Source organism: Dromiciops gliroides, chromosome 3 (genome assembly GCF_019393635.1).
Source record: "Dromiciops gliroides isolate mDroGli1 chromosome 3, mDroGli1.pri, whole genome shotgun sequence".
Lineage (NCBI taxonomy): Eukaryota > Metazoa > Chordata > Mammalia > Microbiotheria > Microbiotheriidae > Dromiciops > Dromiciops gliroides.
In genome coordinates, this window is record NC_057863.1 from 589,749,051 (window position 1) to 589,775,506 (window position 26,456).

At 43.8% G+C, this 26,456-nt stretch overlaps 1 protein-coding gene across 1 annotated transcript in view; it reads right to left on the minus strand.

The window, feature by feature from the left end:
* COL8A2 (collagen type VIII alpha 2 chain) overlaps positions 1–26,456 on the minus strand; it is a 51,678-nt gene that overhangs the window by 4,969 nt on the left and 20,253 nt on the right. Inside the window, exon 2 of the mRNA XM_043995845.1 lies at positions 18,128–18,173. The gene's annotated coding sequence lies outside the window, so the exon portion shown is untranslated. The remainder of the gene's footprint in view (positions 1–18,127; positions 18,174–26,456) is intronic.

Sequence of the window (26,456 nt, forward strand, 5' to 3'; positions counted from 1 at the left end):
GCTACCTGGCAAAATTCTAGGAAACATATTTAAAGGGATGAATCATAAAAGCCTTCATAGCAGCTCGAATTTATGGACTGTATTTAGGAATGCAAAGCATTTAATTTGATCCTCACAACAACCCTTTGCAGAAGAGGAAACTGATACTGACAGAGGTTAAGTGCTTCCTCGAGGGTCACACAACTAGTAATAATAATGCTAATAATTAACATTTACATAACACTGCTTTACAAATATTATTTCATTTCCTACTCACAAGAACCCTAGGAGGGAGGGACTCATTTTCATTTTACAGATAAGGAAGCTGAGGCAGACAGAGGTTGTGACTAGCTTAAGGACAAACAGATAAGAATTTGAAGCTGGATTTGAAGTCGGGTCTTTTTGAGTTCAAGTCCCACACTTTGCTACTGGGGTATAAGACCAGATCTGGGAAATCCGGCTGACAACTGTTTGCCTAGCTTTCAGCAAAGCATGTGACAGAGGTTCCCCTGTTTCTAAGAGAGAGACCTGGGATAGATGATAGGTAAACTGGCAATGAGTCAATATTAGCTTGACAGAGTGCCCCAGGAGTCTGTTCTTGTCTCTATGCAATTCAACATTTTTGTTTTGTTTGGTTTTGGTTTGGTTTTTTTCGGGGCAATGGGGGTTAAGTGACTTGCCCAGGGTCACACAGCTAGTAAGTGTCAAGTGTCTGAGGCCAGATTTGAACTCAGGTACTCCTGAATCCAGGGCCGGTGCTTAGCCGGTGCCACTTAGCTGCCCCTCAATTCAACATTTTTAAATGAGTGATTTGAATGAAAGTAGAGATGGCATGCTTATCAAGTTGGCAAGATGACAGGAAGCTTGGAGGGAATAGTTGACACATTAGATGATAAGAGTCTGGAGTCCCCAGAAAAATCTCAGGCTAGAACAATGGACTGATTTTTTTTTACTGAGATTTGGTAGGGATGATTGCAAAATCCTATTCTTGATTTTAAAAAAATAGCTCCATAAAAATAGGATAGGGAAGGTTAGACAACAGTTTGTAGAAAAAGCTGGGGGGGGGTGTTTATTATAGATACAGTGTGAGTAAACAGTCTGATAAGGGAGTCAAAAAATGGAATTGCCCCCTAGCTAGACAGTAGTTAGAGAGGGTCACCAATAGTCAGTTCCCTCCCAATAAGGGAGATTTAGCCTCCAGGAACATCTGCTTTAGTCAAGAGGTCCCCAGTTAGGGGTCTAAGGAAGAAGGTTGAGGGCAATGGAGGTGAAGCTCTTACTATATTTTGCCCTTGTCAACCACATCTGGGGCATTGCATTTATTTCTGGGCATCATATTTTGAGGAAAATATGGAAAACCTAGAGCATGTCCAAAGATAGTAACCAGAATCATAAGACTGGAGTTCATGCTTAATAAAGATTGATAAAGGAACTAGACTAGAATCATTCACCACACATGCAGAAAATTGGGAAAGATGGGCATAGTGAATGTTGAAGGGGTGATGGTAAGATGAGTACACTAATGCAGTGTTTATCAAACTTTTGGGGCTCAAAACTACTTAATACTCAAAAATTATTGAGGACCCCAAAGAGCTTTTGTTCATTTGGGTTATAGCTATCAATAAGTACTCTATTTGAAATTTAAGAATAAATTTTAAAGTATTAATTCAATTTAAAATAGCAATAATAAATCCACCAATATGAGCATCTCACATTTTTTATGGAAAATAATTATATTTTCCAAGCCAAAAGCTTTAGTGAGAAGAGAAGTATTGTTTTACATATTTTTGCAAATCTCTTTAATGTCTGGCTTAACAGAAGAGAGAGCCAGATTCTCCTATCTGCTTCTACATCCAATCAGTCATGATATATTGTTTTGGTTCAAGTATATGAAAAATATCCAGCCTCACACAAATATGTGGTTGGCAAAGAAGAGGAATATCTTAATAAGCAAATAACATCTTAGTATTATGACAAAAAATAATTTTGACTTCATGAACCACCTGAAAATCTTAGGAATCCCAGAGGATCGTGTTTTGAGAACTGATGCACTAATGCATTATTGGTGGAGTTGTTAATTGGTCCAACCATTTTGCAGAGTAATTTGGAATTATGCTAAGAAAGTGTTTAAAATGCCCATACTCTTTGGCCTAGAGATCTTACTGCTAGGAACATACCCTAAGGTAATACATGATAAAAAGAAAGGCTCCAAATATACTAAAATATTTATAGCAATACTTCTTTCAAGAAGTACCGCTGATTATGGTCTATGAATGTAATGCAATATTACTGGATTGTAAGAAATGAATATGATGAATTACAGAGAAGCTGAAGAAGATCTACATGATGCAGAGTGAAGTATGCAGAACTAGGGAAAGAATATACACAGTATCTTCAAGAATGTAAACTGAATGACCACAACAAAATCACTGAAACTTGATGCTGTTAAATTACAAAAAACAAACAAAAACAAACAAAAACCAACAAAAAAACCCCTAAGCTTGTCCCCAAAGAAGGGAAATGAGAAGCTACCTCCTCCTGCTTCTTTGTAAAGGTTATGGTTGTGGAACACTCCATGGGTCAGATTTTTTTTTTAAGGTGTTGCTTAGTTTTGCTGAACTATTTTTTCTCCTTTCTCTTTATTCATAGGCAACTTAGGAAAGGGACGAAGGGCTGGCCTTGAAGCCAGAAAGACAAGAATTCAAGTGCTGCCTCTGTCCATGCCAGCTGTATGATTCAGAGCAAGCCTCTCAATGCTCCAGGCAATTCTCTGAGATTGGAAGCTGTAGAAATGGTGCCAGCCTCCCTCAGCAGGAGTTTCCTCACATGGGCGCTCCAGATACCAATGAAAGGTCCATTCCCTATCCCTGGAGAAGGAGGGATACATTGGGAAAGCAAGTGAGGTCAAAACAAAAGTGATCAACAACAGGTTATTATTATTTTTTAAAGTAATTGGGGATGTTTAGACTGGAAAAAAGAAGACAAAGTGGCAACTTTGTGGAATTTGTTCTCCTTGGTCCCAGAGGATAGCAATGGGTGGGGCAGATTTGGGCTTTCCTAAGACAAAGTTGCCTCATCATTGGAGATCTCCCCAAGAGTCAAAGGTATCTTCAAGAAGGAGTGTGCTGGGGGCAGCTAGGTGGCGCAGTGGACAAAGCACTGGCCCTGGATTCAGGAGGACCTGAGTTCAAATCCGGCTTCAGACATTTCACACTTACTAGCTGTGTGACCCTGGGCAAGTCATTTAACCCCCACTGCCCCGCCAAAAAAAAAAAAAGGCAAAAAAGAAAAGAAGGAATGTGCTCCTGCCTTCTGGGAAGTGTTCCTGTGGAGGCTGGATGACCACATGTTCAGCAGTCGTGCAAGGGCTGGGTAAGGCTGGATGGGAGCCATCTTTTAGCTCAGAGATTCGGGGAATCTATGTGAGTCAACTAGATCCTAGCAATCCCATGTGGGCTCATGTAACTGAATGTGGGGGTTGTGAAACATTTGGCAACAGTAAAAGGTTATATATACCTATTTTATATACCTATGTACCTGGGGTCACATAAAAATTTCTCCAGTGAAAAGGGGTCAAGAGTGGAAAAAGATTATGAAGCTCTGGACTAGAGAAGGGATCGCAGTACAGAGAGAGATCGGAGTTCAAATCCTGCCTCTGACATTACATGTGTGACTATAGTCAAGTCGCTTAACTAATCTCTCAGCTTCATGTTGTTTTGAAGCCAGGTCTTCTGACTCCACATCTTACCAGGCTTCATCTCATTATTTTATAAGAAGCCAAATGGTAGGACTAAGGAGGGGGCGAATGAAGAGATAGAGCTGGAGATAAGGAAGAGCTAGAAAAAAAGAATCTTCTTGAAGTCTTTCCAGAGTAGGTAGTAGGAACATCCTTCTCCAAGGGGCAGATTGCAAAAAACCAGTCATTTCATTCACATACCTTTCGAACAAGGGCCCTGAAGGGGCCCTGTCCTTAACTGTAGGTGGGCTGCAACAAGGTCTGGAGCACCTCATTCACAATGAGATAGTCCATGTAAAGAGCTTGGCAAATATTAGAGGGCTCCATTGATTTCAGCTGATGTTAATATGTGTGTGTGTGTGTGTGTGTGTGTGTGTGTGTGTGCGCGCAGGGCAATGAGGGTTAAGTGACTTACCCAGGGTCACACAGCTAGTAAGTGTCAAGTGTCTGAGGCTGGATTTGAACTAGGGTCCTCCTGAATCTAGGGCAGGTGCTTTATCCACTGCACCACCTAGCTACCCCCTATTTAAGCTGATGTTATTATAGGGAAGGGATTTAGAGTCAGGAAGAGGTTGCTTCAAGTCTTGCCTCTTACACAAGGCTTTCTGACCCTGGGCAAGACTCTTTTTTTGGTTTTGTTTTTGTTTTTTTTTAGTGAGGCAATTGGGGTTAAGTGACTTGCCCAGGGTCACACAGCTAGTAAGTGTTAAGTGTCTGAGGCCGGATTTGAACTCAGGTCCTCCTGACTCCCGGGCCGGTGCTCTATCCACTGTGCCACCTAGCTGCCCCCCTGGGCAAGACTCTTAAACTCTCAATGTCCCAGGTGTGCTGAGGTGGTGGTGGGGGGGGGGCTCATCTACATTGATAGAACCCGTTTTTATCACTGGGAGTTCCATGTCACAATGCAAGCCACAGGCTGATCTGAAACATTATATTGTCCCTTTTAGTGGGGCTGGATTTGGAGGGGAAATTGGAGAGGAGAGTAATCAGAGAATGATGGAATGTTAGAACTGGGAGGGACCTTAGAAATTTTCTTATCCAGTGAACCTTAATTTTTAAGAGGAGAAAACTGAGGCCCAAGCCACAGGGTCAGTTAGCAAAGGAGAAGAAATGGAAGATTTAGGAAGGGAAGAGTGGATAATTGAAGGGAGGGGGAGGCTGAGAGGACTGTGGGGGTAGTGAGAGGAAGGCTTGGGGCCTGAGCCATGACTGTGGCTTGAACCAGGTAAGACAAATACAGGAAGTGCTGATTCAGGGGGTTTGGGAGGAGTCCACTCTGTATTGTGACAGCTGTAAACCCTTAAAGGAGATTTTTTTTTCCCCTTTCACCAAATCCCTGTGAAATAGAGTTTCATCCAAGTCAGCGATTCTGCAGTAAAAGCCTGGCTTGAGCCAGAAAACAGCCAGAATTGTCTTGGGCCAGGGCCCTCCCTGCTTTCCTGCCCAAGGAGGGGCCAGAAAGCAGGCCAAGATGGTGGAATCCATCCCTGTCCTTCCTGAGGGGGTCCTGTAGATTGTGAACTTCTCTAGGGCTGGACCGTCTTTTGCTTCTCTTTGTATCCCTAGCACTTAGCACAATGCCTAGCACACAGTAGGTGTTTAATAAATGCTTATTGATTGACTGACTGGATGGAGGAAATACTGATTCTCATGGCATTTACATGTCCATTCATTTGTCATCTGGTTTTTTAACTGCTCAGGGAGTAGGGCAGGTAGAGTAGATGGGGAAGGGTAAGGTCTTTCCCCTCCAGACATTCTCATGAAGCCACATGATCAATAAGATTGGAGGACTAAATCCAGGCTCAGAACCTTGAGGGACCTCAGAAACCATCAAGAATAACTTTCATTTCACAGACAAACAAACAGATTCAGAGAAGGGAAGAAACTTGCCCCAGTCCAAACAGACAGAAACTGTCAGAAATGGGATTTAAACTCAAGCCTTCTGATGCTAGATCCTGGGCTTTAGCTGCTATATCATGAACCGTGTCCAATATCAGTCAGCAAGACTTCCAGTCTCTCCCTCATCCCTGCCCCATACTCATTCTTTCTTCAGGACCCAAGATATTAAGGCAGTGTCCAGAAGCAGGGGTGGTCATAGGCTCAGCTAGAAAAAAGACCATGAGACTCCTGCTCTCTGCAAGGATGCTAAGCTCCTGGAATTCACTCCTTCCAAGATATGTTATCCTCTACCTCCTTCAGAACTTAAGCTCCCAAGCACTAACCAAGACAGGGTTCCAGGGCCCCTTCCCTCAGGATAACATAAGGGGGATCAATCCCCACCTTACAATGGAAATGCCCAGAACTTTCCCAGGTTCTGTCTCTGTGCCCCAGCTTCCTAGGCTTCACAGTCTTTCCCATCAGGTCTAGCTTAGAGAAGGAATTGGTTAGGCTTCACCTAGGCCAAGGAATCACAAAGAGCTAGAAAGAGAGCCCAACACAGCTGGAAAGGACAAATACGTCATGCCTCTCACTCTCCCTTACCCCAGCCTTCCTTGGTCACCTGCTCCATTGTCTGCCATGGTTCTCATGTCAGAAAATTCATCTTGCTATCTCACTCACTACCATCCAGGTAGGTTTTTCTAATTTTCTGATCTGACCCAAGGTGGAGGTGGGAGTGGTGGAGGGCACACAGTACTTGGGGTCCTAGATTCTTCCAAAGGAAGCTTTCTTCTCTGCTCACTGCTCAGCATTCCCACATCATTGTGACCCATATTCTCTGCTCCCAGAAACCTCCCTCCCCCCAACCAAGGGGCCTCCACTGAAGCACTCCCAGCTGCACTCCAGGTCTCCCCCTTTTCCCTCCTCCCCATCATGGCCCCAGATCTCCCAGACCCAAAAGAGTGTGGGGAGCCCGGCTGCCTTCGAGGTGCATAACTCGGTCAGCCCCAGGGCCTGGCCAAACCACAGGTATTTTATGAGACATTTCCTGTTATGAAGATATTTCTGTGGGGATTCTTACTGCTCTGTTCTCTTACTGCCCCCCACCTTCATATTCCCTGCCCCTATTGCCTTGTCTCTGTCTCTGCCACAGTCGGTCTATGTCTAGTTCTATATCTGTCTGTCTCTTGGGCAACTGTACTAAGCAACTCTCTGGGGCTCAATCAGAGCTCAGGAAAAAACTGACTTTCTAGGCCTTGCCCTATGATTCCTACCCTTTCAGTTGGGGGGAGCTAACAAGGTAGGTATGTGAGGCCGGGAAGGGGGTTGGTGGAATCAGAAGTAGGATCCATGTATCCACAGGCAGTCTAGTCCTTGGCTCCCACTTCTGTAGAAATAAAAATCTAATATTCAGAGCAAGGGAGGTAATAGTCCTTTGCCCTGGACAGAGGACATCTGCAGGATTGTGGGCATCTCTGGAGCCACAATTTAGAAGGAACAATGACAAACTGGAGTATGTCCAGGATGGTGAGAGAATTTAAAACAACCACGTCCTTATGAGGAAAAATTGAAGGAAATGAGAATATTTGATTTGGAGAAGAGATGCTTTAAGAGAGACATAATTGACTTCAAGTATATACAGGTTTGCAATGTGGAAGAGGTGTATTGATCTTGTTCTGTTTGACCCCAGAGGGCAGAGCTAGGAGAAGTGGGGTGCAGTGTTAAAGAAGCTAATTTCATTTTTATATAAGGAAGAATGTTCTAACAATAAATTGCTTGGGAAAAGACTGCCTCTGACAAGAACTAATGGGAAAAAGTGGAAAGTAGCTTGGCAAAAAATAGCTTCATACAAACATCACATAGATTCCAAAATGATATTCAACTTAAATGTAAATGGTCACATTATTTTAAAAATCTAATAAAGTAGATGAGGGTACCTTTTTCAACTATGGCTACAGGAAGAATTTTAACTGGGGTCACTAAAGTTAACATAAGCAGTGTCAATGATCTGAATTTGTTTTCCAAAACAAACTTTCACATGAACAAAATCAGCATATATAGAATAAGAAGGAAAAATGTTGATGACTGGTAAAAATCTTTATATTATACAAAGTCTGGTATCTAAGATATGTAGGTAATTAATATCAATATATAAAGACTAAGAACTATTCTCCAATGCATAAGTGGTCAAAATATATTAATAAACAGATCTTTAAAAGCACTGCATACATTAATAATCATTTGACTGACTGCTCTAAACTGGTAGTAAGAGAATGAAAAATAAAACACTGAGTTTTCGCCTTATAACCAACAAACTGTCAAAGATGACATTAGTCAGTGTTAGAGAGGCTGTGAGAAAGCAGGCACATAATACACTTTCTTTTCTTTTCTTTTTTTTTTTTTGCAGGGCAATGGGGGTTAAGTGACTTGCCCAGGGTCACACAGCTAGTAAGTGTTAAGTGTCTGAGGCCGGATTTGAACTCAGGTACTCCTGAATCCAGGGCCAGTGCTTTATCCACTGCGCCATCTAGCTGTCCCCCATAATATACTTTCCTTTTTTTTTTTTTTTTTTTTAGTGAGGCAATTGGGGTTAAGTGACTTGCCCAGGGTCACACAGCTAGTAAGTGTTAAGTGTCTGAGGCTGGATTTGAACTCAGGTACTCCTGAATCCAGTGCCGGTGCTCTATCCACTGCGCCACCTAGCTGCCCCTTAAGATTTCTTTTTTTTTTTTTTTTGGCAGGGCAATGGGGCATAAGTGACTTGCCCAAGGTCACACAGCTAGTAAGTGCCAAGTGTCTGAGGCAAAATTTGAACTCAGGAACTCCTGAATCCAGTGCCGGTGCTTTATCCACTGCACCACCTAGCCACCCCCCATAATATACTTTCAATAAAGTTGGGTTGTTTTTTTTGTGAGGCAATTGTGGTTAAGTGACTTGCCCAGGGTCACACAGCTAGTAAGTGTTAAGTGTCTGAGGCCAGATTTGAACTCAGGTCCTCCTGACTCTAGGGCCGGTGCTCTATCCACTGTGCCATCTAGCTGCCTCCCATAATACACTTTGTTTTGTTTGTTTGTTTTGGGTGGGGCAAGGTAATGAAGGTTGAGTGACTTGTCTAGGGCCGCACAGCTAGCAAGTGTCAAGTGTCTGAGATCAGATTTGAACTCAGATCCTCCTGAATCCAGGGCCAGTGCTTTATCCACTGTGCCACCTAGCTGCCCCCCATAATACACTTTGAAAAGATTTGAATTGGCCTGGTGATTCTGCAATAGAATTAAGAATTATACCATCACCACCCCCTCAAAAAAAGTGACTACTGTTTCCCATCAATCAGAACTGTCCAAACAAGGATATGGAATAGTGAGCTCCTCCTGCTAGGCACCTATTCCAAGGAGGTCAAAGACTGAGATAAAAGCCTCATATAAACAAAAATATTCACAGCAACACTTTTTTGCAGTATTAAAGAACTAGAAACAAAGTGAATGCCTGTGGGTCAAATGGCTACAAAAATTGTGGTACCTGTATAAAATGTACTATTATTGAGCCATAAGATCTAACGAATACAAGAAATTCAGAAAAACATGGGAAAATATATATGAACTGATACAAGGTAAATTTAAACAGAATAAGAAAAACAACATATGAAACGACAATAAAAAAACAAAGTGAATGATGTGTAATTATAATGATTGAGGTTGGGCCCAGAAAAGAGATGAGAAAATACCTTTCTTTCCTTCCATTGGAGAGGTAGGGGATGGCACGTATGAAATCTTTCCTCTTCTGTCAGACATGGTTGATAGATCATTTGTTGTGTGTTTTTTTAAAGTATTTTTTACAAGGGATAGTTCACTGGGTAAAGAAGCAAGAAAGCGGTAAAAACTGAATGAGAGGCAGCTTAGTGTGGTGGATAGGGTGTCAGACTTGGAGTCAAAAGACCTGAATGCAAATGCTGTCTCAGAAACTTTCTAGTTGGACAAGTGACTTAACTTCTCTCAGGCTTGGTTTGTTCATGTTTAAAATAGGAATAATAATATAATTTATCTCACATGGTGGTTATAGGTATCAAATAAGATAATATACATAAAGTGCTTTGCAAACCATAAAGGAATAAAATTCTTTTTTTTGTTGTTTGTTTTGGGGGGGGCAATGAGAGTTAAGTGACTTGCCCAGGGTCACACAGCTAGTAATTGTCAAGTGTCTGAGGCCGGATTTGAACTCAGGTCCTCCTGAATGCAGGGTTAATGCTTTATCCACTGCTCCACCTAGCTGCCCCCTAAAATTCTTAATATAAGGACAGAAATGGTTAATACCAAATGGAATATTACTTGCTATTCTCTTAAATGGTCCTTGAAATGTCAGAAGTTCAGTAATATCCTTACATTCTTACTGTTAAAATATTTATTCTTGATTAGGTTCAACTGAACTACACCCTAGGTTCCCCACCCACTCACCCAGGGATTTTGTCTTGTGGGGGAGCCCAGCTCAAGCTGGATCTCCACTTCTAGTGTCCTTGCATTGGGATTCATGGCATGAAGGGCAAACCAGCCAGAATGAATCTGGCTTTCCCAGACTGTCAAGGACCACTGGGGTCTCATGACCAGGCCTTGCTACCTCACCCAAGTCCTCCCCCTCTCCTCCTAAAATTATAAAAACTTTTTCATGGATCTCTTTGGTTGGGAAATTCACTGGACATTCCTCAGAGTGGCAGGTTTGCTACTCTTATCTCAATTAAAGAAGCTTTATTCAAATCATGACTTTGATTTATTTCAGGACTTGACAAAGGCTATATAAATGTTAGCTGCTATCATTATTGGGGTGGGGGAAGGTATCAACACTAAAAACAAAACAACTTTATATCAATCAGAACTGTCCAACCAAGAATGTGGAGTAGTGAGCTCCCTGTCACTGAAGATATTCAAGGAAAAGTTGACTGATTCTGTGTCAGAAATGGTGTGGAGAAGTAAGAAGTTGGACTAGATGGCCTCTAAAATCTGTTTCAATTCAAGTCTGAGGACTCCTCATCCCCAAAGCCTGGGAGCCTGGGTTCCTATACCAGACCCTCCTCCTAGCTGCAAGAAAATTAGGCTCTGTCATCTCTAAAATATATAGGGAACTAAATCAAATTTATAAGAATCCAAGTCATTCCCCAGTTGAGAAAGTCAAAGGATATGAACAGGCAGTTTTCTGATGAAGAAACCAAAGCTATTTATTCCCATATGAAAAAATGTTCTAAATCTCTAATGATTAAAGAGATGCAAATTAAAACAACTCTGAGGTACCACCTGACACCTATCAGATTGGCTAAAATGACAAAAAAAGGAAAATAATAAATGTTGGAGAAGCTGTGGGAAAATTGGAACACTAATGCATTGTTGGTGGAGCTGTGAACTGATCCAACCATTCTGGAGAGCAATTTGGAATTATGCCCAAAGAGCGATAAAGCTGTGCATACCCTTTGGCGCAGCAATACCACTTTTGGGTCTTTTCCCCAAAGAAATCATGGAAGGGGGAAAGGGACCCACATGTACAAAAATATTTATAGCTGCTCTTTACATGGTGGCAAGGAATTGGAAGTTGAGGCAGTGCCCATCAATTGGGGAATGGCTGGACAAGTTGTGGTATATGAATACAATAGAATACTATTGTGCTGTAAGAAATGATGAGCAGGAGGAGTTCAGAGAAACCTGGAGGGTCTTGGGTGAGCTGATGATGAGTGAGATGAGCAGAACCAGAAGAACATTGTACACAGTATCATCAACATTGAGTGTTGATCTACTGTGGTGGACTATATTCTTCTCACCAATGCAATGGTACAGAAGAGTTCCAGGGAACTCATGATGGAAGAGGATCTCCAAATCCAAGAAAAAAAAAAAAGAACTACGGAGTATAGATGCTGAATGAACCATACTATTTCTTTTGTTTTTGGTGCTGTTGTTTTTTTCTATTTTGAGGTTTTTCATTAGTGCTCTGATTTTTTCTCTTATAACATGACTAATGCAGAAATAGGATTAATGTTATTATGTGTATATATATATATATACATATATATATATATATATATATACATATGTAACCTATATCAGATTACCTGCTGTCTAGGGGAGGGGGAAGGGAGGAGGAAGGGAGAAAAATCTGAAATTGTAAAGCTTGTATAAACAAAAGATGAGAACTATACATGTAACAGAAAGAAAAATAAAATACTTTATTAATTAAAAAAAAAAAGAAAATTAGGCTCTGGATTACTGGAGAGGACATCTCCACCCCAACCCCATGACTGACATTATGGTCTTACTTGGCCCCCTTTCCTCCATCCTCTAAGGCGTGGGTCTCTAATGGTTTCTGTGTCTGGAACCTTCAAAATGATATATTTAAATGTATGACATGAGGGGCAGCTAGGTGGCGCAGTGGATAAAGCACTGGCCCTGGATTCAGGAGGACCTGAGTTCAAATGTGACCTCAGACACTTGACACTTACTAGCTCTGTGACCCTGGGCAAGTCATTTAAGCCTCATTGCCCCACCAAAAAAAAAAAAAAGTATGACATGAAATACTTTGGATTACAAAGGAAACCAATAACACTGGATGTCCCAAAGATTATTAGTCCATGGTTTTAGCCCTGGGCTAGGAGAGAGGAGACCTAGGTTTTTGTCCCAGATGCATTGCTTTCCTAGTCTTGGGCAAGTCACCTCCTCCTTTTTTGAGCTGTAGCTTTTCTTTACGAAAAATGGCAATAATTTGTGTGACCTGGGCAAGTCACTTAACCCTCATTGCCCCACCAAAAAAAAAAAAAAGTATGACATGAAATACTTTGGATTACAAAGGAAACCAATAACACTGGATGTCCCAAAGATTATTAGTCCATGGTTTTAGCCCTGGGCTAGGAGAGAGGAGACCTAGGTTTTTGTCCCAGATGCATTGCTTTCCTAGTCTTGGGCAAGTCACCTCCTCCTTTTTTGAGCTGTAGCTTTTCTTTACGAAAAATGGCAATAATTTGTGTGACCTGGGCAAGTCACTTAACCCTCATTGCCCCACAAAAAAAAAAAAAGTACCAATAATCTATGCTGTTCAGAGAGGAGCATCTTTTTTAGGGTCAAATGTGCATAATAGACAAAGTTTGAAAACTGTCACAATTTGTGTAACTATCTCCTGTGAAGGTCCACAATCCCCCCTCCTCCCCTTACTCCTACAACTTGGCTTCTTATAAAATAATATGGGGCAGCTAAGTAGAGCAGCGGATAAAGCAAAGGCCTTGATTCAGGAGGACCTGAGTTCAAATCCAGCCTCAGACACTTGACACTTACTAGCTGCGTGACCCTGGGCAAGTCACTTAAAAAATAAAAATAAAATAAAATAATGAGAGGAAGCTTGGTTTAATAGAACTAGGATAAGACCTGGAGTCAGAAAACCTGGATTCAACTCCAAGTTTTGTCCCTTGGCCCAACCTAACTTCCCCCTCTCTAGGCTTCAGTTTCCTCCAAATCGAGATGAGATTATTAGAAGTGGTAGCCTGGGGGTCAGCTAGGTAGCACAGTGGATAAAGCACTGGCCCTGGATTCACTTAACCCTCACTGCCCTGCCCCCCCCCCAAAAAAAAGTGGTAGCCTGGAAAAAATATTTGCATCAAATATCTCTGATAAGATATATGGGGAGAACTAACACAAATATATGGTCAAAAGCGAACAGATAGGGGTAGCGAGATGGCGTAGTGGACAAAGCACCGACCCTGGATTCAGGAGTACCTGAGTTCAAATCTGGTCTCAGACACTTGACACTTACTAGCTGTGTGACCCTGGGCAAGTCACTTAACCCTCATTGCCCCTTCAAAAAACAACAACAACAACAAAAAGCCAACAGATAAATATTCAAAGAATATAAACAACAGTTCTCAAAAAAATTACAAACTATTAAGCACCATGTGCTAGACTGTTCAAATAACTAATGACAAGATGAGAGAAATGAAAATCAAAACAACTGTTTCACCTCATTCCTAACAAGTCTACAAAGATGACAAAAATTGGAAACAGTCAATATTAGAGGATTTTAATTTTTTTAAATTTTTTTGTGGGACACTGTTAGTGGAACTGTGAATTAGTCCAATCATTCTGGAAGCAATTTGGAATTATTCTAAAAAGTAACTAAAATGGACATTCCATTGATCCAGAGATCCTACTGTAAGTCATGTTGCCCTGGAGGCCAAAGACAAAAAGAAAGGTCCCATATACACCAAAATATTTTTGGCAGCATTTTTTTTTTCTTTTTGTAGTAGCAAAGAAATATAAAGAAGATTCTCATCTATAGGGAAATGGTTCAAAAATACTGTGGTACATAAATGTAATGGAATTTTACTGCGCTATTAAGAAACAATTAATATGATGCATATAGAAAAGCATGGGAAAAGATCAACTGATGCCAAGGGAAGTAGTTAGCACCTAGAAAGTAATATATGAATATGGTGTGGGTTGGAATTTGGGGGCAAATCAATCATGAGTCATCCCAAAAGAATTACAAGACTCAGTGACTCAGTTTCCCAAGTTTTATTGCAATACTATGGGTGACCATAGGGAGAGAACCAGAAAAGTGGAAAGGTATCTCTCCAATAAGGAAAGGAAAGACAGTTATATTTATAGTATAGATAAATTGATTATCAGTCTCATTATAATAATCTCCACCTTGGGGAGGTACAGGGGAGGGCCTGTCCTATCATTATAATATTCTCCACCTTAGGGTGTTTCAGGGGAGGGCTTATCCTAATTTGGAGTTCCTGGGGTCCTAAGCCAACCCCTGAGGCAGGCATCTTTTTCAGTGGAGGTGTGTTTTGGGGATTTATGCATCATAAAGTGAATCTGGGGACAAATTTCGCCTTTTCTGAGCATGTCTCTTTCTGCTTCCCATGGCTAGTGTCAAAATATCTCCATTTTTTTTTTTTAGTGAGGCAATTGGGGTTAAGTGACTTGCCCAGGGTCACACAGCTAGTAAGTGTCAAGTGTCTGAGGCCGGATTTGAACTCAGGTACTCCTGACTCCAGGGCTGGTGCTCTATCCACTGTGCCATCTAGCTGCCCCCTCCATTTTTCATTAGAATATCTATATCCTTGTTATTTAGTCTAAGGTCATCATGGCCTCCCTCCCTCTGTTCCCCGTTATGGGTACTGGTCACTGTGGGTATGAGAACCTAGTAAGTTATCCATTAACTGGGGTCTAACTCCCTTTTGGAGCTAATATCTAAATTAAAGCTTGGGTCTTAGGTTTTTTCTATTAACCCTTTTTTGCCTCCTACATCAAATAGACTACTGAAACAACCAAAACTGGTTGCTGTGAAATTATAAGGACTAAGTATGGTCTCAAAGAAGAGAAATGAAAATGTTCTTTTCTTTGTGGAGGTGGAAGACTATGGGTGTGGAACAGTATGTATAACTTCAGCCTTGGTTGCTGTGTTGTTGGTTTGGTTTGCTAAGTTGTTTTCCCTCTTTTGCCTTCTCTGTTGATGGTTCAACTGGAAGGGAAGGTAGAAGAATATATTTCAAAATGAGGATTATAGAAAACAATTTAAATATCAATAAAAAATTTAAAAAATAAAATGAGAGAATTAGACTCAATGAGATTTAAGCTCTCTTTTAGTTCTTAGTTGGGATTTTTTTTAATGGGGCAATGAGGGTTAAGTGACTTGCCCAGGGTCACGCAGTTAGTGTCAAGTGTCTGAGGTCAGATTTGAATTCAGGTCCCCCTGAATCTAGGGCTGGTGCTTAATCCACTGCGCCACCTAGCTGCCACCTAGCTGCCCCCTCTCTTTTAGTTCTTAAATTGCAGAAACCTATTGGGGGCAGCTAGGTGGTACAGTGGATAGAGCACACACCCTGGAGTTGAGGACCTGAGTTCAAATCCAGATTCAGACACTAATTGTGTGACCTTGGACAAGTCACTTAACTCTAATTGCCTTCCCCAAAAATGAAGTTAGACAAATCTATTGCAAGCACGGAATATTGCAAGACTTGAAGTTGGAAAGACATGGGTTCAAATACTGACAACCACTTGTAATACATTATTATTAGCTGCATAGCCCTTGGCCAAGACACTTAACCCCTATGTGCCTCAAGCAACTTCCTTTGTCTTTTTCTTAAATCATAAGTGGTTCCATGTTCTTTAATAAGGAAATAATCCTTTCTATTTATATAGAGTTTTAGGATTTACAAAGTATTCTACATCCATCATTTCATTTGAGCCTTATAACAACCCTGTGAAGTAGGGGTTATTATTATTCCCATTTCACAGAGGAGGAAGATGAGACACTGAAGAAGCTGAACATTTTTTAAAGGGTGCCACAGCTAGCCACTATCTGGCATGGGATTTGAATCCGGGTCTTCTTGACCTCAAATCCAACATTCTAGCCACTATCATCACAACGCTACAGGCCAGGAAGCCTAGGATTAGGAGGTATTAAAAATATGTGAATTCATCAAAAATGTCTTATTAAAAAGTGCCCCTTCCTGTTACTTCCTCCCAGTTTCACCCTAAACCCCAGCCTACCTATCCTAGCCCCAGGCTTAGGTCTGGAAAGTACTTTGTAATCAGTAAAGCTCAGTACAAATACACGGGATTATTGTTACTATTATTGTTATTCATTCCAGGAAGGTCCCACCCAGAGGCAAAAAGGATATGGGAGGTAAATACCTAAGGTCCCTCCCATCCCCAGCATTTCTACTTTCCAGACCTAGCTCAAATGCAGTCTCCACCTAAAGACCCTCCTGAATGCTCAGACCCATACTAATCCCTCTTTTCTTGAATTCCCAGAACATTTAGCATATGTATTGGAGCCCCAGAAGGTTCCCTAATTGTTTCATAAGTCTTACATTCCCAACTGAGGCAGAAATGAGGGGGCCTTCTCCTCTTCCCTAGTCTCATGGCATAGTCCAGTCTACCCTAGCCGTGGTTAGAGAGTTGTGGTCAGTGGGACTTCATGACTCCTTTTGGCTGGACCTTGAGAAATGGCTTGAGGATTCTGGCTGAACCAAACCTGGAAGCTTAGCCCATCCCACCTACAGTTAAGGATGGGGCCCCTCCAGGGGTCTTGTTCAAAGGGTATGTGAATAAAATTGCTATTTTTCTGCAATCTGCCCTTTGGAGAAGGATGCTCCTACTACCAACTCTGGAAAGACTTCAAGAAGATTCTTTCTTTCTACCTCCTCCTTATCTCCAGCTCATCTCTTCATTCCATGACACGTTCCCCCCCCCCCCAAGGTTCTCAGGCTCTCCCCTCCCTCTGAGACCATTTAATAGTTCCCAGACTTCCAGCCTGGAGTAGAATTTTATAAGCAATGTATCTGGACAAGCAAGGAACAACGGAGAGGAATTCTTGAGCAACTATGTATCTGGACAGAGTCCTAACAGCAGGCGGCATATGGATGCTGTCAGGATCTTTAAGTATGGAGCCTGGCAAAGGAAAAGAGAAAAGGGAAAAATCTGTAGATCTCTCTTTGTCCTCAGCTCTCAGTCTCTGGGCTAGGCCCTCCAAGGGCATATATATTTATTTATTCATGAGTTTGGGAAAGCACCCTCTCTGCTAAAATAAATAAATGAAGAGAAGCAGCCCCTAGGGAGACCAGCAGGAGCTGGGAGAGGAAGAAAAGTAGCCTCTAGTTGAGGTACGAGGTGCAGGTCCAGGGTCTGCCTAAGATGCAGGAGAAAGGGGACGTCTCGAGCTGAATTGTCCGGAAGGGGGCAGTCTATGGCCGGAGGTGGGGAGAAACCACCTGCAAAAGGCTCCTTAGGGAGTCAGAGACCAAGCCTTTCTGAATGCTCGGGGACCCGGTGACTTCCTACCTTTCCCCAGAGAGGCAGGTGCCTCTGCACAGGCTGGGATGGGCTCTGGTTTCCGAGATCGGGGATTGGGGGAGCAGCTTTTTGCACTTGCAGCAGCTCCTTCTCCCGCTCCAAAACAAAAACAAAAACAAAACACCACAAAACCAACCCCAAGATAAAACCAAACCAAAGCAACCCGGGAACCGAGAGCGCTGACGCCAGCAAGGGTGCACGGGACCCGGCGCCTTGGAATCCGCATTCTGACGTCTGTCCGCAGCCGGCTTGGGACCCCAGATCCCGGACCCTGGGAGCTGGGAGCTTAGATCCCGAGCCTAGAGGGAGGCTGGCCCCAGGCAGAGCCCCGCCGAGCCGAGCCGAGCCGAGTCCAGTCGAGCCGAGCCGAGCTGAGCAGCCCCGCTGCCAAGGGGGCGGTTGGGAAATAGTTTACAAATGAGAAAAAGCTGCTTCCGAGCTGGGTTTCCATTCAAACCGCCGTCTACAGTGAGGGGGCGGGGGCGCCGCGGAGCGGAGCGTCGAGCCAGCCCCCGTGTCCTGCGGCTTGCCAGCCTGTCCGCCAGCCGAGCGCGGCGTGGTCACCGGGAAACCAAGCACGTGGCGCAGTTTTCCTTGCAGCAAGAGGGAGTGCGGTTAGACAGCAGGGATGACAGGCCTCAGATACCGGGTTTAGGGGGCGGGGGAAAAACCAACCGGAAGAAGCGAGCCAAGACCAACATGTACGTACCTTTAAATCGGGGCACTGTTCACAGAGATGTCACCAGGCCTGGGCCCTGAGGACAGAGGAAGGCAGAATGGGCAGTGAGGACAGAGGGATTGTGGGGAAATGAAAGGAAGCTTCTGCCTTCCAGTTCCAACACCCCAAAGGAGGGCATACTCCCCCCTTTCCCCAGCAGCTTCCTTCCTCCCTCATCCTAAACAGTGGGGCTCAGAAATGGGATTAGCCTGGAAGTTCTGGGAGCCCCTAGATACTCAAGATAGGGAGAGATCTCTTCCCTCGTCATTCCCAACAGTTTTAAGGTTACTTCAGAGATCTATGACCCTTCTTTCCAGAAGGAAAGTCTCGTCCTCCCTCTCGGACCCCTCAAAAAAAAATCCCAGATTGAATCCAAGACTTTGGAGGGAGGGTCTGGGTTGTCCTCCCCTGCAGAGTTTCAGCCAGGACTTTGCCACTCTCTCCCCAGCCCTCCATCTGTTCACATGGAAACTCTGACGGCTCCATTCCCCTAGTCACTGGCTGCCAGAAACCCTCAACAGCCTGGGCCCACAGCTCTGCGGGTTTGCTACGGAACCTTGGGGCTGCTCCCCACCCGTCCCCAGAATCTTTCTTCTACTCCACCTTCCACCGTTCTCTTTATTCCCAGCCTCCCTGAAGTCTAAGGCGAAGCCAACACTTCCCCTCCTTCCCCCCAAAACTGTCTTCTCCCTAAGCCTGGAATGCCCTTCCCACTCCTTTCAATTCAGATTCACATACATTTATTAAGCGGCCACTGAGTCCTGTAGCTATAAAGAAAGACTAAAAGGAAACAGTTCCCTGCCCTTACAGTCTTCATCTACAGGACTATAGACATTTTTTACTCATTCTCTACAAGCCCAGTTCAGATGCCACTTCTATCAGGAAGCCTTTGCCTGCTTGGACCTCACACAACACTTTCCTTTGAAACTTTCCAGTTCCCCTATCAGGCAATACTATATGTCAAAGTTACCTGGGTTTCCCCCTCCTGGACTCTCACCTTCATGAGGTGAGAACAAGCACAGTGCCATTCACACAGTAATAATTTGGGGCAGGGGAGGATGATGACAACAATGACTAACATTGAGGAACACAGTGGAAGAGGGGATAGAGCCTCAGAATCAGAAAGGTTTAGGTTTAAGTCCTGCCCCTCTCAGAATCCTCCCAGTGTTCCAGGGCAGACACGGATCTGCTTCAGAAAAGAGATTTTATCCACTGGGCACTTCCTACACCAATGAAATCATAGGTCCAAATGAAAAATTAAAACGGCATCTGAAATTTAAATAGCCAAAATTTGCAAAGTGCTTATCTCATTTGGACTTCACTGCATCCCTATAAGATAGATATTATCATCATTCTACAGATAAAGAAACTGAGGCTCAGAAAGGTTGTGGCTTGGTCACAGAGGTAAGTGTCAGAGATAGGATTCGAACCCATGTTTTTCTGATTCTAAATCCAGTACTCTGTCCAGTTGTTTGTTAATGCTTGTTGAATGGAATTGAATAGACTCCACTCCATCCATCACCTATCCGTTACTGACCTCCCCAGTTCCCTTTAGCCCCAGCACTATAGACTGCTGCCAAACACTTTTGCTATAGCAGTAATAGGGCTAAGTTGAAGGATTGAAGAGAGGTGGAAGGAGAAGGGAAAGGAAGGGAGGGAGGGAGAGCACAGCCCACAGAATTCTGTCTCAGAACTTTCACTTAGAATTTTGGTTCTACTAAAGAATGCTCCCTCTCTCCTCCCAGTCTAAATTCTTAGCAGGAGGTGCTCACTTTAGGGCCCCAAACCAACGTGGGCATTAATGGCAGGCTTTCATCCCTTTTGGGTGCCTGGAGAATATGGGCAACCTGAGAATATTGAAGATGGTGTGTCTCTAGTGAGGTCTTCCTGCAATCTGGGGGCCCCTCTGACTCTGGTATCATCTTCTATTATGGGAACCAGGCAATCCAGCTCAGAATGGACCAAGAAACTGGGAGGGAATTATGAACTTACATGGAGTCAGTGAAGTCCAACCTTTTGCCCTTTCTTCCAGTGCTTTCCTGACCCAGATCATTTCAGAATTTCAGATTAAATACCTCTCCAATGAAAGCCACAGAGACAAGGAACCCAGGAAGTCCTCATCCAGGGCCTGCGGTGGGGGGGAGTCCTGAGGGTAATAATTTACCAGCAGCTGAGTAGCCCTGGGTAAATCACTTCATCTCTCTCACATGTGGGTGTGGGGAAGTAGCATTTAATTCACAGGGCAGCTAGGTGGCACAATGGGCCTGGAATCAGGAAAACATCTTCCTTAGTTCAAATCCAGCTTCAGACACTTACTGGCTGTGTGACCCTGGGCAAGTCACTTAACTCCATTTTCCTCAGTTTCCTTATCTGTAGAGTTAGCTGGAGAAGGAACTGGCAAACCACTCCAGTATTTTTATTTAATTTTGTTGTTTTTTAACCACTCCAGTATTTTTATTTATTTTTGTTTTTTTTTTAACCACTCCAGTATTTTTGCCAAGAAAACCCCAAATGGGGTCACAAAAAGTTGGCCATAACTGAAAAATCACTGAAGAATGACAGTGAGGATCAAATAAGATAACATACTTGAAACACTTTGCAAGTCTTAAAGTGCTATGTGAATGTTAGCAATTATTATTCCAGGCAGCCAAGTGGTGCTGTGGGTAGTGTTGGACTTGGAGTAAGGAAGCCTTGAATTTGAATCTTGCATACAAGTTATTATTGCTATTGTCACATCTCTGTATGTGGCTTTGTAGCTGGGTTGTGTTGCCTGGATGTGTGCATCTGTGTGCATATGTTCTGTCTGCTTCAGGGTTTGTGGATATCTTTTGGGAGGGGCAGCTGGAGATCTGGCCTTGGAGAAGAAGTCAGGTGAGTTCAAGTCCACCTCGTTTGGACACATGCTGACTATAGAAGCCAACATAAATCACTTAACCTCTTAGGACCTCAGGACCCCTCTAAGACTAGAAGTGGCAAAGCTGGGCTCGACCCAAACTGATAGAAGGAATTCTTCCTCCGGGGCTCACTCCCAGATGAAATCACAGATTTGGCAAAATTGTCCTCATCATCACTGCACATCTCTCAGGCTGTATCTGTGTTAGTCTGACATTCCTTTGGTCTGAATGTTCTCAGCGTGTGGCCCCTTCTGGGCAGTAGAAAGGAGTTTCAGGGGCTGTGATGGGGAGGGAGGGTTTGGCCTCTCCCCTACAGTCCCAGTGAGCATACTTGCTGCCTGCTCTTGATCTCTTGATCAGAGATGGATCAGATGATCAGTTGATCAGACAGGAGATGGAGCTGACTAACCTCTTGGAAGACCTGGCTCACCTTCTGGGTGGAATGGGGGTGGCCTGTGGCTCTGGTCCCCCTCCCATCTCTGAGTTCCTGTTCCAGAGTTCAGTGGTTGCTTCAGTCTCAAGACCACAAGCATTTCCTGCACTAGCATTTCCTGCTCTGGGCTACAAGGGTCCCAGTGGGACTCCCATTCCCTCAGGAGGCCCAGGGCATTGATTGAGGTGCCTCACTAGCACCTTCCCCCATGCTGAGTAAGCGGGGCTGGCCAGAATGGGGGCATTGTTCTCAGTTTGGCTCCTCTAACCTGGGCTGGGGAAGGGGCAGGGGCAAGGAGGGACAGGAGGAGTTTCTTCTTTCCTTTACCCCAGTCCACCCCTGGGTCAGGAGAGGACCCACCCATTGCCCCCTAGTCATCAAGTAAGTCCTAGTTGAACAGAAGTCTTCTTGTAGACAAATTCTCTCCGTTCCCTATAGCCCCTCCCCACTCAGGTTCCCCCTCCCCATAACATCACTCTAAACAAAACATTGGTGTGTTGGAGTATGTGAGAATGAGTAACTATCCGGTAGCCAGCAAAATGGAGGGACTAGATTGTTGGCCTTGAGGTCAGGAAAGATCTGGGAGCTATCTGCCTGTAACCTTTGGCAAGCCAGAACATTTGGGATCTAAAACTGGAAACGATCTCCATTTTATAGGAGAGGAAACTGAAGCCCAGGGAAGTGACTTGTCTAAGCTCACATAGGTAGTAATAGGAGAGCCTAAACTTGAACCCAGATCCTCAGTGAACATTTATTAAATACCTACTGCAAACAGGCTACTATGCTCCTCAGCTGAGAGAGACCCAAACTTGAGATTCAGCATGGGACCTGACTTTCAAGGAGCTTACATTCTAGATGTTTCCTCTTCTTCTGGTTAGCACCCTCCCCCAGATTTTGTATTCCCCTCCTCATATTCCCTTTGCCAGGATAATTTCATTAGTACAGAAGAAGCCCCCACTTCCCCGATGGACCCTTCTCTCCATCCTTAGTAGGTGAATTTGGGAGAAGAGTGATAAGGGAGAGAGAGGAGATGGTACAGAGATCTCACTTCCCCATTATGATCTCCAGATCTCCAGCCTTGCCACTATTCTACCTCCCTTTCTCAGCTTCTTCCCCTCACACCCCCAACTCAGGCTCAGGAGGCCACTTGGGGACATTCCCGCTGCATTCCCACAGTAAGTCTCCTGGATTTGCTGTGCTCCAGGAAATATGAAAAGAATGTTTTACATGAGCCCAAGTCTCCTGAACTGGCCTTGGTCCAAGTGCCCACGCGAGGCTGTTTAGCCTGGGGCCTCCCTTCTGCTCAAGTCAATGCAAATTCCCGACCGGGTGAGGAAGCCCTCCTCACAACCAGGGCCAGCTTCACCTGCTCTGATACCTTAGAGGGAGAGATGGAGGCTGGATAGTGCAGGAATAAGAAGCTGCTAGAATGGCCTTGGAGCCTGGAGAGGGAGGCCAGAAAACCTTCCCTGGAAATCCTTCTAGATAGAAGGGACCTCCACGTCCTCACTGGGGGGCATCATGACAAGGATTGAACTGAGCGGTCTCCACACATCCTCACCCCAGAGGGACAGGAAGACTTCATCCAGACCTGGGCAAGGGCTCTCTATCCTGTCCTGGGAGTTCTCTCAGGAACTTTTAAGCTTCAGCCTGTTCCCTTAAAGGAGTGAAATACTGATTTTCTTCTTTTTGTGTGCTTCTCTCCCTGGTCTGAAGTGGGGTGGTTTGTCAAGACTATCCCTTCACTTAGTGATTCTTTGTATGTGTGTATGTGTGGGGGAGGGGAACAAAAATACCTCTTTCCACCCCACCCCCACCCCCACTCCTTCTCAACTCAACTGCCTCAAGCAGCTCTGAGCCTGCTACACAGGTGTGGCACATGGGACTAACCTGAAAAGGTCAGCTCTCTCATAGCCTTAGCCTTAGACTAAGCACACTGCTGGACATGGGTCAAGAAGATCTGAGTTCAAGTCTTGTCTCAGATATTTACTAGCAGGCCAACCTTCTGTGAACCTGTTTCCTCATCTGCTAAATTCACATAATATAGAACCTGCCTTACAGAATTGTTGGGAGAATAAAATGAAATATTTTCTACAAATAGCTTTGCAAATCTTAAAGCACTACATAAATATGTATCATTATTATTCAAACATTCCCAGACACCTTGGGATCTTTTTCCATTTTTTACCTTGATGTCCTCTCTCCCCTCCCAAGGAAAGGAGACCCTAGCCTCCCTCCACGTGACTTCGGTGCCTTTTCCTAAAGCCGTGTCCTCAATCCTTACCCAAGGCTCAGAGCTCCCTCAGAGCTGAGCTATTTGAGACCTCAGCCCCTCCTTCCTCCTAGAATCCCATAATCTTAAAAGATGTAGAAGGGATTCTTGGCCAGATGTGGGTTGAACCAGATAGCTGTAGAGGTTCTTTCTAGCTCTGAAATTTTTTGTTATCCTGGAAAGGAACTCAATCAAACCTAGTCCAGCTCCTACCTGAGTTTGGATCCTTTCCATAAATCTACAGGACAAATGGTTCTTTAGCATCTTACTGCAGACCTGCAGCACTGGGAGACCCATTGCTCTCCCAGAGCAACCCATTGCCTGTTAGCAGGAATTCTTAGAAAGTTTTCCCCTTACCTTGAGCTAAAATGCACCACCCTGGCACAATTCCCCACTGATCCCAGCTCTGCCCTGCTCTGGGTGGGCTAGAAAAAGCTTACTTTCTCTTCCATATGACAGCAGGTTAGATACTTGGAGACTGCTGTCATGTTCCCCTGTGTCTCCCTGCATTGAATTTGGACATGTAGCTCTGAGCTCTAATCACTAGAGGAATCACAGATTAAGAGCTTAAAGGGCTTCAGAGGCCCTTACAGGTAGTAAGTGGTAGAGATGGGATTTGAACCCAGGTCCTCTGACTCTAAATCATTGATTAATTGGACTATGATTCCTTTCATGGGAGAAAAGGGAATGAGTCCAGTAGGTAGCAGGGGGTTTGAATAGGAGATTTGGAAAACAGCTGACTTCTTGATTCCATCTATCTCACCCAGGTCTTCTGGGTCATTCCTTTCACCGTTTGAGTGTTTCCTTTGGGGTGACTTCCACCTTTTAGCATCATTAGGTTATATGACCTCTGAGGGCCCTCCCAACCCAGCTCTAGATTGGCAACCCTATGACCATGTTCTTTTCTTTGTCCTCCCCACCATCTCTTCTTCCTTCCCATCATGATCCCCTTCTCTCTTTCCCCTGCTCAGATTTCCTTTCCATTCTAATGATGAGCCCCTGCCAAATGACTTTATCAAGAAGCTGTGGACCTGAGAGCAGAGACAAGGGTGGCGACGGCGGTGGTGGTATGTGGATACATATACAAATATATGTACATATATAATATAAACACATACATACACACATATGCCAAAAAGGTATGTGCAGAGCTAGAGATGAGGTCATCTTGAAGGGTTGGAGGGAAGAGGTAGAAAGGAAGGAAGGAAGGAAGTAGGGAGGAGGCATTGGGAAAAGGTCCAGAGATATTAGCTAAAAGTTCATTGGATACTTAACAGAATATTTTCTGTCAAATAAGATTAGATTTAGAGCTGGAAGGTATCTTAGTGGCTATTTAGTCCAAGTTCTTCATTTTACACATGAGGAAACTGAGACACAAAAGGTTAAGTGACTTGCCCAGGGTCACAGAGCTGACAAATATGTGCAGATGGGTCCCATGAGCATACGTTAATGGAGTCATGATCTCAAGTCTATGAGTACTTCCTACATCAAATACAACCCATCCTGTCCCCCTCAGTCCTAGGGGATTCTTGTCCATCTGCACAGTTCACTACAGTGGATCTAACCAGTGTGTCTGAGGCCTTCTCTGGAGTCTTTTCATATTCTGTGGGTGCCCTTGCAGCACTTAGGCTACATGTCTCTTACTCCAGAGCCCATCCACCTCCCTTTTCAGCTATGTAGGGGCCTGCCTGTCTTTCCTTCCATTTCTTATGTCAGTAGAGGAGTTGCAGCCTAATTACAACCACCATACAATTGGACCCAGCCATTATAGCACAGGTACTGCCTGTTCTCCTTTCCATTATTATTGCATGGTCATCCCCACATAAGTAAGAGCTGGGCCACATTGTTGGTTTTTTTTTTTTAAGTGAGGCAATTGGGGTTAAGTGACTTGCCCAGGGTCACACAGCTAGTAAGTGTTAAGTGTCTGAGGCCGGATTTGAACTCAGGTACTCCTGACTCCAGGGTTGGTGCTCTATCCACTGCGCCACCTAGCTGCCCCTGGGCCACATTGTTAAAGCAAACACATTGCTACCTTTAAATCAGTTGGCCCCCTCATGTCTAAGGTACTTACTGTATCTAGGTCTTTCAAATTGTTACTACCTAGATATATTGTTATTCTTTATAGCAACTATCTGTACTCTATATACTATACTCTATATAGCCACATTGTTACTCTATGTATAGTTACTACTGGCTACATTGTTACATTGTATACAGTTATTATCCAACATATTTTGTTACTAAATAGATATATTGTTGCTTCCTTACACTTAGAGCATTCTTATTGGGCTACATTATTATCTCATACCTCTCTTCTACCTCCCACATGTGATTTCATCAGTATAGTAGGTATTCCCTGAGAGGAAATTCTCTTTACTAATGTAATTGGGTAACTAGATGGCACAGTAGATAAAGTTCTGGGCCTGGGGTCAGGGAGTCCTGAGTTCAAATATGACCTTAGACACTCATTAGCTGTGTGACCCTTGGTAAGTCATTTAACCCTGTTTGCCTTGGTTGCCTTATCTGTCAAATGAGCTGGAGAAGGAAATGGCAAATCACTCCAGTATCTCTGCCAAGAGAAACCCAAATGGGCTCACAAAGAGTAGGATATCACTGAACAACAATAATGATGGGCTTAGAATGAATCTGAAGGGTTTTCCCCTGTGAGAAGCAAAACCAAAGATGACCAGATAACAGAACAGAGACATTGAGGAATCAAGA